Below are 8,243 nucleotides of genomic sequence, written 5' to 3'. Positions count from 1 at the left end.
TTCCTACTGATTATTTTCTAGTAAAAGAAATGGAATTACATATAGACATTTATGTTACAGTTAAATTTCATAATATTATATTAAGTAATCATAATATTGGATCAGCTTGTAACTGCAAAACTGAAATGGGAAATATAAACTAAGGATTTTACATAGAATATTAGGGTCTGGATGTTTCATTGTTTGAAGAATGTTTGCCATCATGTTGGTTTCCACAGGCTATGTTATCACATTCATTTTACTCATAGCCTTCACTTACAGTACAGGTTCTCTGTTGTTGCACAGGACCTTGCCAAATTAGATTCTCTTCAGTTCTGTGGAATAAACAAGGCCTTTAGGCAAGTTGTTTTCACTTGTCACTCAGATTTACCTGCACTCTTTCCCACCCCTCACTTCTGCCCCATGCAAAAGTAAATTCATCTGAGACTTAAAGGAGATTTTAGGATGACTTTTGCTAAGGGCCAGTATGACATACTGCTGAAGCCTTTTCACTAAAACTTCACATAATCACCTTCAAACCAAATAGATGTATTTCTCATGCTTACTACAAACTACATTAGTTTTTAAAGTATTCTCTGGTCTGTCTAAAGCTGCTTTCTGTGTATAGGCATTTCCTACCTCCCACCTCTGAAATCAGAAGAATACTGGTGGGTTTTTTTCTGTTCTCCTGCCATTAATGGTACTTTGTACTTTCTTCAAATATGTAGTATTTTGGTTTATAAATGTTTTCTCCGTATTAATTTGCTTTCTTGTTGCTATCTGCAGACCTCTGTCCATATCAGCTTTCTTGGCACATTCTGACTACACAAGGTCTAACTGTTGGTCAATTTTGTTTCTGAAGTTTACATTGTGCATGATGTAGACGCTCTTGGATTGTTATTTTGCCAAGTAGTATTTGGTGGGGAGGATCCAGGTTCTGGATGTTAAGATTTGTTAAAGGCGGCATAATTCCTCAAGCAGTCATTTTTCTTGATGTTTGAGAAGCCTACTGTCTACTGTTTTTAGCGCGGGGGGCGGGGGGGGGGAGAGATGGATTTTTTGCGCTTGAAAATACAAAAAGTAATAGACAAATAGACAATGCTGTATTGTCCTAAATTAACTAATAGCAAGTTAGTAATTTAAATGCTAGCTACAGAAGTTGCGTTTTTGAGGGCTAAGGGAGGAGTTACTCAAACTGAGAAGCAGCATTGCAGTAGATTCCAGTATTACAGTACTACAGATTTAGGATTATACTTAGCTAGGTCATGAATGCTTATTGTTCATAAGTAGGTGCTTGATGGTATATGTGGTTATTTGTTAAATACAATGTGACAGGCTATTTGAAAATAAAAATGGTTGTGCTGCTACCTTAATACTGCTGCTGGATATTCATTGTTACAAGAAAAATTCAAAGGTAAATTATCGTAGATCATCTGTGACGATGAAGGTTGGGTTGGCAGGCTAATATATAGAGGAGTATAAAAGAACTGAAACTTCCCATAAATTAAAATTTATATCTGCAGCACTTTTCATGAGCATTGAGGAGCGACACAGAATTGACAGTTTCTTACTTTTCTTGTGTAATCAATTCTTTATCTAGATTTTTTTTCTGAAGGATTTGTACTAGCTAGATGAAGTAAAGCATTATAGATTAAAAGGGTGAATGTAAAAAGTATTATAAACAGGTCTAATTCATGTGCAAGTCAAGTATGTTTGCTAATCGGGTTGGTACAGAAGACTAATTTGTATGTTATAAAGTAGAAAACAATTACATTATGGTAGCTGCAGTGTTAACAAATGGTACCTATTTAAATTCAGTCTTTAAACATTCTTGTGAGAAGTTCTGTGATCTCACTTTTCAGCAAGAGTTAAAACAATTTTTCTCACTGCCTAGTGAAAGTGCTAGCCCCACAAAATGGGTTTTTAGGGGGTAACATCACTTTGCTTTGTGAGCTTAACGATGTTGACAGCCTTTAGCTGATTTCTGCGGTGCTGTTTCTCCTCCATGTCCACTGTATTTCTTTGCTGGAGGTTGCTGCTCCTGTACTGGGACTGGGAGACTAGACTGGATGTGTTCACCCAAACAGCTTCATGCCAGATCCAGCAGTTTAACCTCTCTGACCTGCATCAGAACTTTGGGGTGCAGGCATCTGCTATTCTCCATGCATTCTAGTGGCTCTGCTGTGGGGTTCGTAAGTTCTGATTGAAGAGCAGTAACAACCAGCTCCAGGGCAATTTGACGGCAGCTGTATCAAGGTTTTGATTGCAGGATGACAATAAAACCGTGGCAGATGTCTTGTTAGCCCCCTCTCTCCCCACTCACTTTTTAGTCCCTCCCTCTCCCCCCTTCCCAGGCGATTGGGAGGGAAAGAAGGACAGAGAGAAGAGAGTTGAAAAATTAAAAATGTTTTACTAATACTACTAATAAAAATAGAGAAAATAATACAAAATATACAAAACCAACCTTGAAAGTCCCGGCAACTGCTCTGGCAGATGTAGGGCAGGCACCTGAAGTCCTGGACTGGACTCTGCAGCCAGCCGGAGCTGGATTCAGTCTGTCACTAGCCCTTAGTTCACAGGGATGACTCGCAAGGTCCTCTTCTAATGTCTGCCATAAGAAAACACGACGAGATCCTCATGATCTCCCACTTTTGTATGAAGTATCATGTGAATGGGATGGAATACTTAGTTGGTCAGTTTCAGTTCACCACTTCTCGTTGCCCCTCTCGCAGGATGTACATCCATCATTATCAGTCCAGCGACCCTGCATACCATTGCTATGTCTACCAAAACATGTATCTCGCTTTCAGGAAAGCAGTTAGTAAGAAGACTTTAGCTGACAGGGAAATTCACTAAAAGAAAAACTTGTTTTTAACAAAACCAGGACAAGCTGTTTGCCGAGGGAATATGCATTAAAGTCATCAGGTGTGTATATAATACCATCCTCTTCCTGTGAATTGAGCTCCAAGGCTTGTAGCTACAGTGGTGTTAATAAAATCTACAAAAAAAAGCAACTATACTGAACAGAGAAGAATTAGCTAATACTGAAGTGCTGAAGATAAGGTTATGTTTTAAGTTTTCTCCATGTCTGGAGTATGATTTCAGCTGGATAAATATTTTGCTGCTATGAAAGGGGTGGCACTATCCACATCCTCCACTATGCATCCTGTTTGAAGTTATGCAATTAATTGTGGTTACTATGGAGGTCCACAAAATGGATCAGCTTGCTGGTCTGGCTGAAAACTGGTCAGAGTATAAGTAAGCAAGCAGGAATATGCAGTAGGGCACTGAGGAACACAGGGAATATGATCCAGTTGTGACAGCACATACCTAGATGCGCAAAAGTGGACTCTTCAAAATTCTCCTGCAGACTAAAGTAAGGTTCCCGTCTCTGCAGGTTTCATGATTCTACCCTCAAGCTAGATGCCCATCCTACTCTTTGTCTCCAATAAAAATCAGTAAGAGATATGAGAAATCATTAGAGTCCAGGACTCTCACTGCTTCGGGCAGCATTCTCATCAACAGGCTATTATCACGTTCCCCATATTCTCACTTCTGTCATGTAAATATTTAATTATTTACTGTAGGTTTCCCATCTTCAGGGTAGGAAATTGCAGAGTCTCCTTTTCCTCATGGCCTTCTCTTTGTTAAAATGTGAATTTGAATTTCTGACTGAGGTGGCTTTACATCTCAGATCTCAGACTTCAGAGCAACTGCTGTTACTGTGATGCTTTATGAAAACGTGAGCACCATGAATTCAGTCTCCTTGACTGGCTATTTAATTGAAAGTTGCGGTGAGATGTGCTTTGTGTTGGCACCACCGTGTTTTGGACAGACAACTATACTGGGCCCTGAGGGGTTTCTGTCACAGAGATGTCTGGTTACTGAATCACAATGAGGTTTAGGCAAGAGACAAGTGCCAATATGCTCAGCAGAGCTAAGATAATATCTCAAATCACATTGGAGAATAGAGCTTTAACCCTGTAACTTAATTTGCAAAATTAAGTCTCTTTCAGCATCTCCCTTATGAGGAAAGGCTGAGGGAGCTGGGTCTCTTTAGCTTGGAGAAGAGGAGACTGAGAGGTGACCTCATTAATGTTTACAGATATATAAAGGGTGAGTGTCACGAGGATGGAGCCAGGCTCTTCTCAGTGACAACCAATGATAGGACAAGCGGTAATGGGTACAAACTGGAACACAAAAGGTTCCACTTAAATTTGAGAAGAAACTTCTCAGTGAGGGTAACAGAACACTGGAACAGGCTGCCCAGGGACGTTGTGGAGTCTCCTACTCTGGAGGCATTCAAGACCTGCCTGGATGCCTTCCTATGTGACCTCATCTAGGTGTTCCTGCTCCGGCAGGAGGATTGGACTAGATGATCTTTGAGGTCCCTTCCAATCCCTAACATTCAGTGATTTTGTGATTCTGTGACAATAGAAGTTTTATCTTGCATAAAGTTGTATAACAACAATGTAGTGCCTCACTATGACTAATGTAACTCTTAATGCCAGATAAATATTCCAACTGTTGCTTATAATTGTCATTTATGTACCTTTGGTCAGTCTTAGCTATCCATAGTATGCCAATCAGTGCCCCACTTAACCATGATGTTCTACTTTGTAGCTGTGATTTTTCCAGACTTAGCAGTTGGGAAGAACTTCAGACCTATACCAGAAGTTCAGGCAATCTGGTCATATAATAGACCATCTCACATAAGTGCCTCTAAAGCATTTCTCACAATGAATAACAAAATCACTGAATGATACAGAACTACTGAAGCCTTTAGTCTCAGTATACAAAGGTTTGAGTGCTCCATCCCTAGAAATGGAAAAGTTGTCCTCAGGAAAATCCAAAAGGGGCTTGGGCATCAGTGTCCAATGTTTTAAGCTTTACGGGGAGCTCAGTACTTTGTCTCAGGTGTTGCTTTTGAACTTTATAGGTATCCCACATCTGTACGTGTGTGTCTGTCAGTGAGGATGCATAAAACCAGTAACTCTTCACCCTAGGGAGCTAACAGGTCATAAAGTTCTGGTCATTCTCTGACTCTTCTAACTCCAGGGCCTAATCTAACGGGAGTGCTGACACACTGAAAACTGCCCAGCAGATGGCTAGAGTGAGTTTATGAGTTGTAACCTGCCTGATTATCCTAGAACACAGAGGCCACAGACTCTTTCCCTCCTTATTCTCCTGTAATAAGTAGCAAGTAATTTATACAAAGTGAAAGAGCTTCAGTAAGAAATGAGAGATGGTGAGAAAGATAGCACATGAAGATCTGCTTCTCTAGGAAGATGGAAGGAAGATTCCACGAGGATATACATCCTGACATACGTCTGTTCCTCAGCCAGTGCTGGTTCGGTTGTACACAGTACCAAGCATCTGGTGAGCATTCCTTGAACACTGGCAGAGCTTGAGGAAAACGGGCCAAATTCCTGAGCAGTTCACGAAGAACAGGACATTAAGGACAACTTGCTGGTGAATAAAGAATTTAGATTTCTGACATCAAGAATCTTCTATCAGTGAGGTTCTTTAAGTTCTCATCTATTAAATTTCCATAGTAGTAAGTGTCTGAACCTTTCCTTTTATGCAATCACCATTTCAAGCCTGCCATCCCTTGTGTCTGGAGGACAATACAAATCTTTTCCTTTTACACTAGTGACAAATCTGAATGTTTTTAATGAAGTTCTGGCAATGTTAGCAGCCTGTCCTTGGGAGAACAGTTTAACTGATATTGCAACCTGTGTAAATAATTACTGAACAGTAAATCTTGCATCCAAGAACGTTTAGTTTAGCCTTACCGAAAGGGATTACCAGGAGCTGTGTTCAGATGCAATGCTTCAGAGTAAGCCCCTGGTAAAGCAGCGTTCCACCCTGAAGAGTGTATGTACTGCGCACTGGTTTAGGTCGGAGATTGTCATTGCCATGTATGGTAATCATATGGCCAAGCACACGAGATTTATCTATTTCCTGATATTTTATAATTGTAAGAGCTATATTCATTCTTATTGCAGGGAATAAATGGGAGTTCTTTTGTTTTCTTCTGCAATCTGGATAAATATTTTCCTGACTCTTGACTGTCTTAAACTCAATCGTGATCTGGGGAGTCTTCAAAAAATTCTAGAAAAATAATCTCTTTTTCAGTTCAAAAAGAAACTAATATTAAGAAAAAAAAAAAAAAAAAGTGCCTGTACTCTTCATGTGCCTGAGTAAAGAATTAGGGGCAGTTGGAAGGCCCATGAAGAAATTATCATAGAATAAATTATCATTATTGCAATATATTTATCACTATGGCAAAAAATAGGTGCGAATGGACATAAAGGGCATTTGCAGGTCATTCCTGTTGACCTTACTGTCTGCTTCCAGTGCAAAAGCTTTATACTATTTTGCAACATCTAGGCAACAATATTTTCAGTGGATATGAACAGTATTCCCTAACTTTGCTGCTTTCAAGAAAACAAGATAATTCTAAATAACTAGATTTTAAATACAGTGTGAGTTTTAGTTGGGTGTACCTTTTATTTTCGAGGTTGAAGCAGTTGTGCTCTTTTAGCATTTCACAGCTGGTACGAATGGTTCTTGACTTGCTCCTCTGAGCAGACTTGCAGCCTGATGCCAGCCGGGGGCTGGGCCTGCAGCACGGCCATAGAAGGGAGAGAAGCTGAGAGCTGCAGATTTTGTTGGCTGCCCAGTGTCATTCTTGTTCCTAAGAAACAATCCCAACCTCAGTTACAAGTTTTTCATCAGTAATTCCTTCAATCAAGCAGCCTAAGCAATCTGTAAATATAGACTGAATATAATCACCTAAGCTATCATTAAAAGATCCATCTCAATCAGCAGAGCCTGCAAGCTGATTGTCACCTGAAACCTTGCAATTAACACAATGACTGGTATTTTTGACAAAATAGCTGAGTGTGGCCTGATTAATAGTGCTATCTCAGGAATGGCCTTTTCCAGTATTTATTACCATCAAAGCTGTCAGTCCTGCATACTGTGTTATTTTGAAGAGACTTCACAGCAGATAAAAGGATCTATTAAAGATAGGCTTTATATGGCTTCTGGAGACTTAAGTAACAAAGTTCAAGTGCTTGAATTTTTTCATGTGCTTCATGTATTGATATAACAATAAATTAATAATAAAGTTAGTCCATCTTGTGCAATGAATGAGCGGCTTTAAACTGAATTTGAAATTGATTTATACTAGCTAACACCCAAACCTAGGTTGCATAGAACAGTGAGGGGACAAAAAAAGTTGTTTGAATTGCAGCTGATTGTTATTAGGGGCTGAGTTCAGTACTGCAGTACCTAACTCATTACATTCAAACTAGCATCACATAGTGAGCTGGGATTTGCTAAATAAAGTTTTAGGTTAGTTTTCAAACCACGTTGCTGGGGTTTTGTTTGTTTTTCCTCCTTTTGTGCACGCTACATTTCCAGGGTTTTATTTCCCCCTGCCTAAATTTCACCTTCTGTTTTGTCCCATAACTACTTTCCTCCTATTTTAACCCATAACTACATAATTCCTGTTCTAGTTGATTGAAGCAAGTTATAATTATCAAAATATAGACAGATGAAACTTTAGTTACTGTAGTATCTGTGTACCTGATTAGTTTTCTAGCAAGAGTATGGAACTGATTTTCTACATATGGTTCATTCTGCATTGCTATGTACAAACAAGCAAAGCCAGGCTGTGGAATGATACTTGGAACAGTTCCACCTTGCTTTGATCACCTGATCTTTGTCACTATTGGTCTCTGTGGGAATCCAAGAACTTTAGGTAGCCAACACCAGGACGGCATGTTTATAGGTTGGCGCAAAAGTAATTGCGGTTTTTGCATTGTTGAAATTTGCTGTTTGATATTGGAATACATTCTTAAATAAATGTCAAGGGTTGGACTCGATGATCTCTGAGGTCTTTTCCAACCCAGTCGATTCTGTGATTCTGTGGTTATGTTATACATTGTTTTAATGTGCTTTTCTTGTGTTATGTTTTTTTTGCTGCTGACTTATTACTTGCTGATTATATTTATTTTAGACTATGGAAATGATGTTAGACAAAAAGCAAATTTGAGGATTTTCTTATTTAAGTTCAAAGTGGATGGTAAAGCAGCAGACACAACTCACAACATCAATAAGGCATTTGGCCCAGGAACTGCTAACGAACGTACAGTGCAGTGGTGGCTCAAGACGTTTTGCGAAGCAGATGAGAGCCTTGAAGATGAGGAACATAGTGGCTGGCCACTGGAAGTTGATAACAACCGAGTGCAGTC

This window comes from Streptopelia decaocto (assembly GCF_964273445.1).
Source record: "Streptopelia decaocto genome assembly, chromosome: 4".
In the NCBI taxonomy this organism is placed as follows: domain Eukaryota; kingdom Metazoa; phylum Chordata; class Aves; order Columbiformes; family Columbidae; genus Streptopelia; species Streptopelia decaocto.
This window is presented reverse-complemented; position numbering follows the sequence as displayed.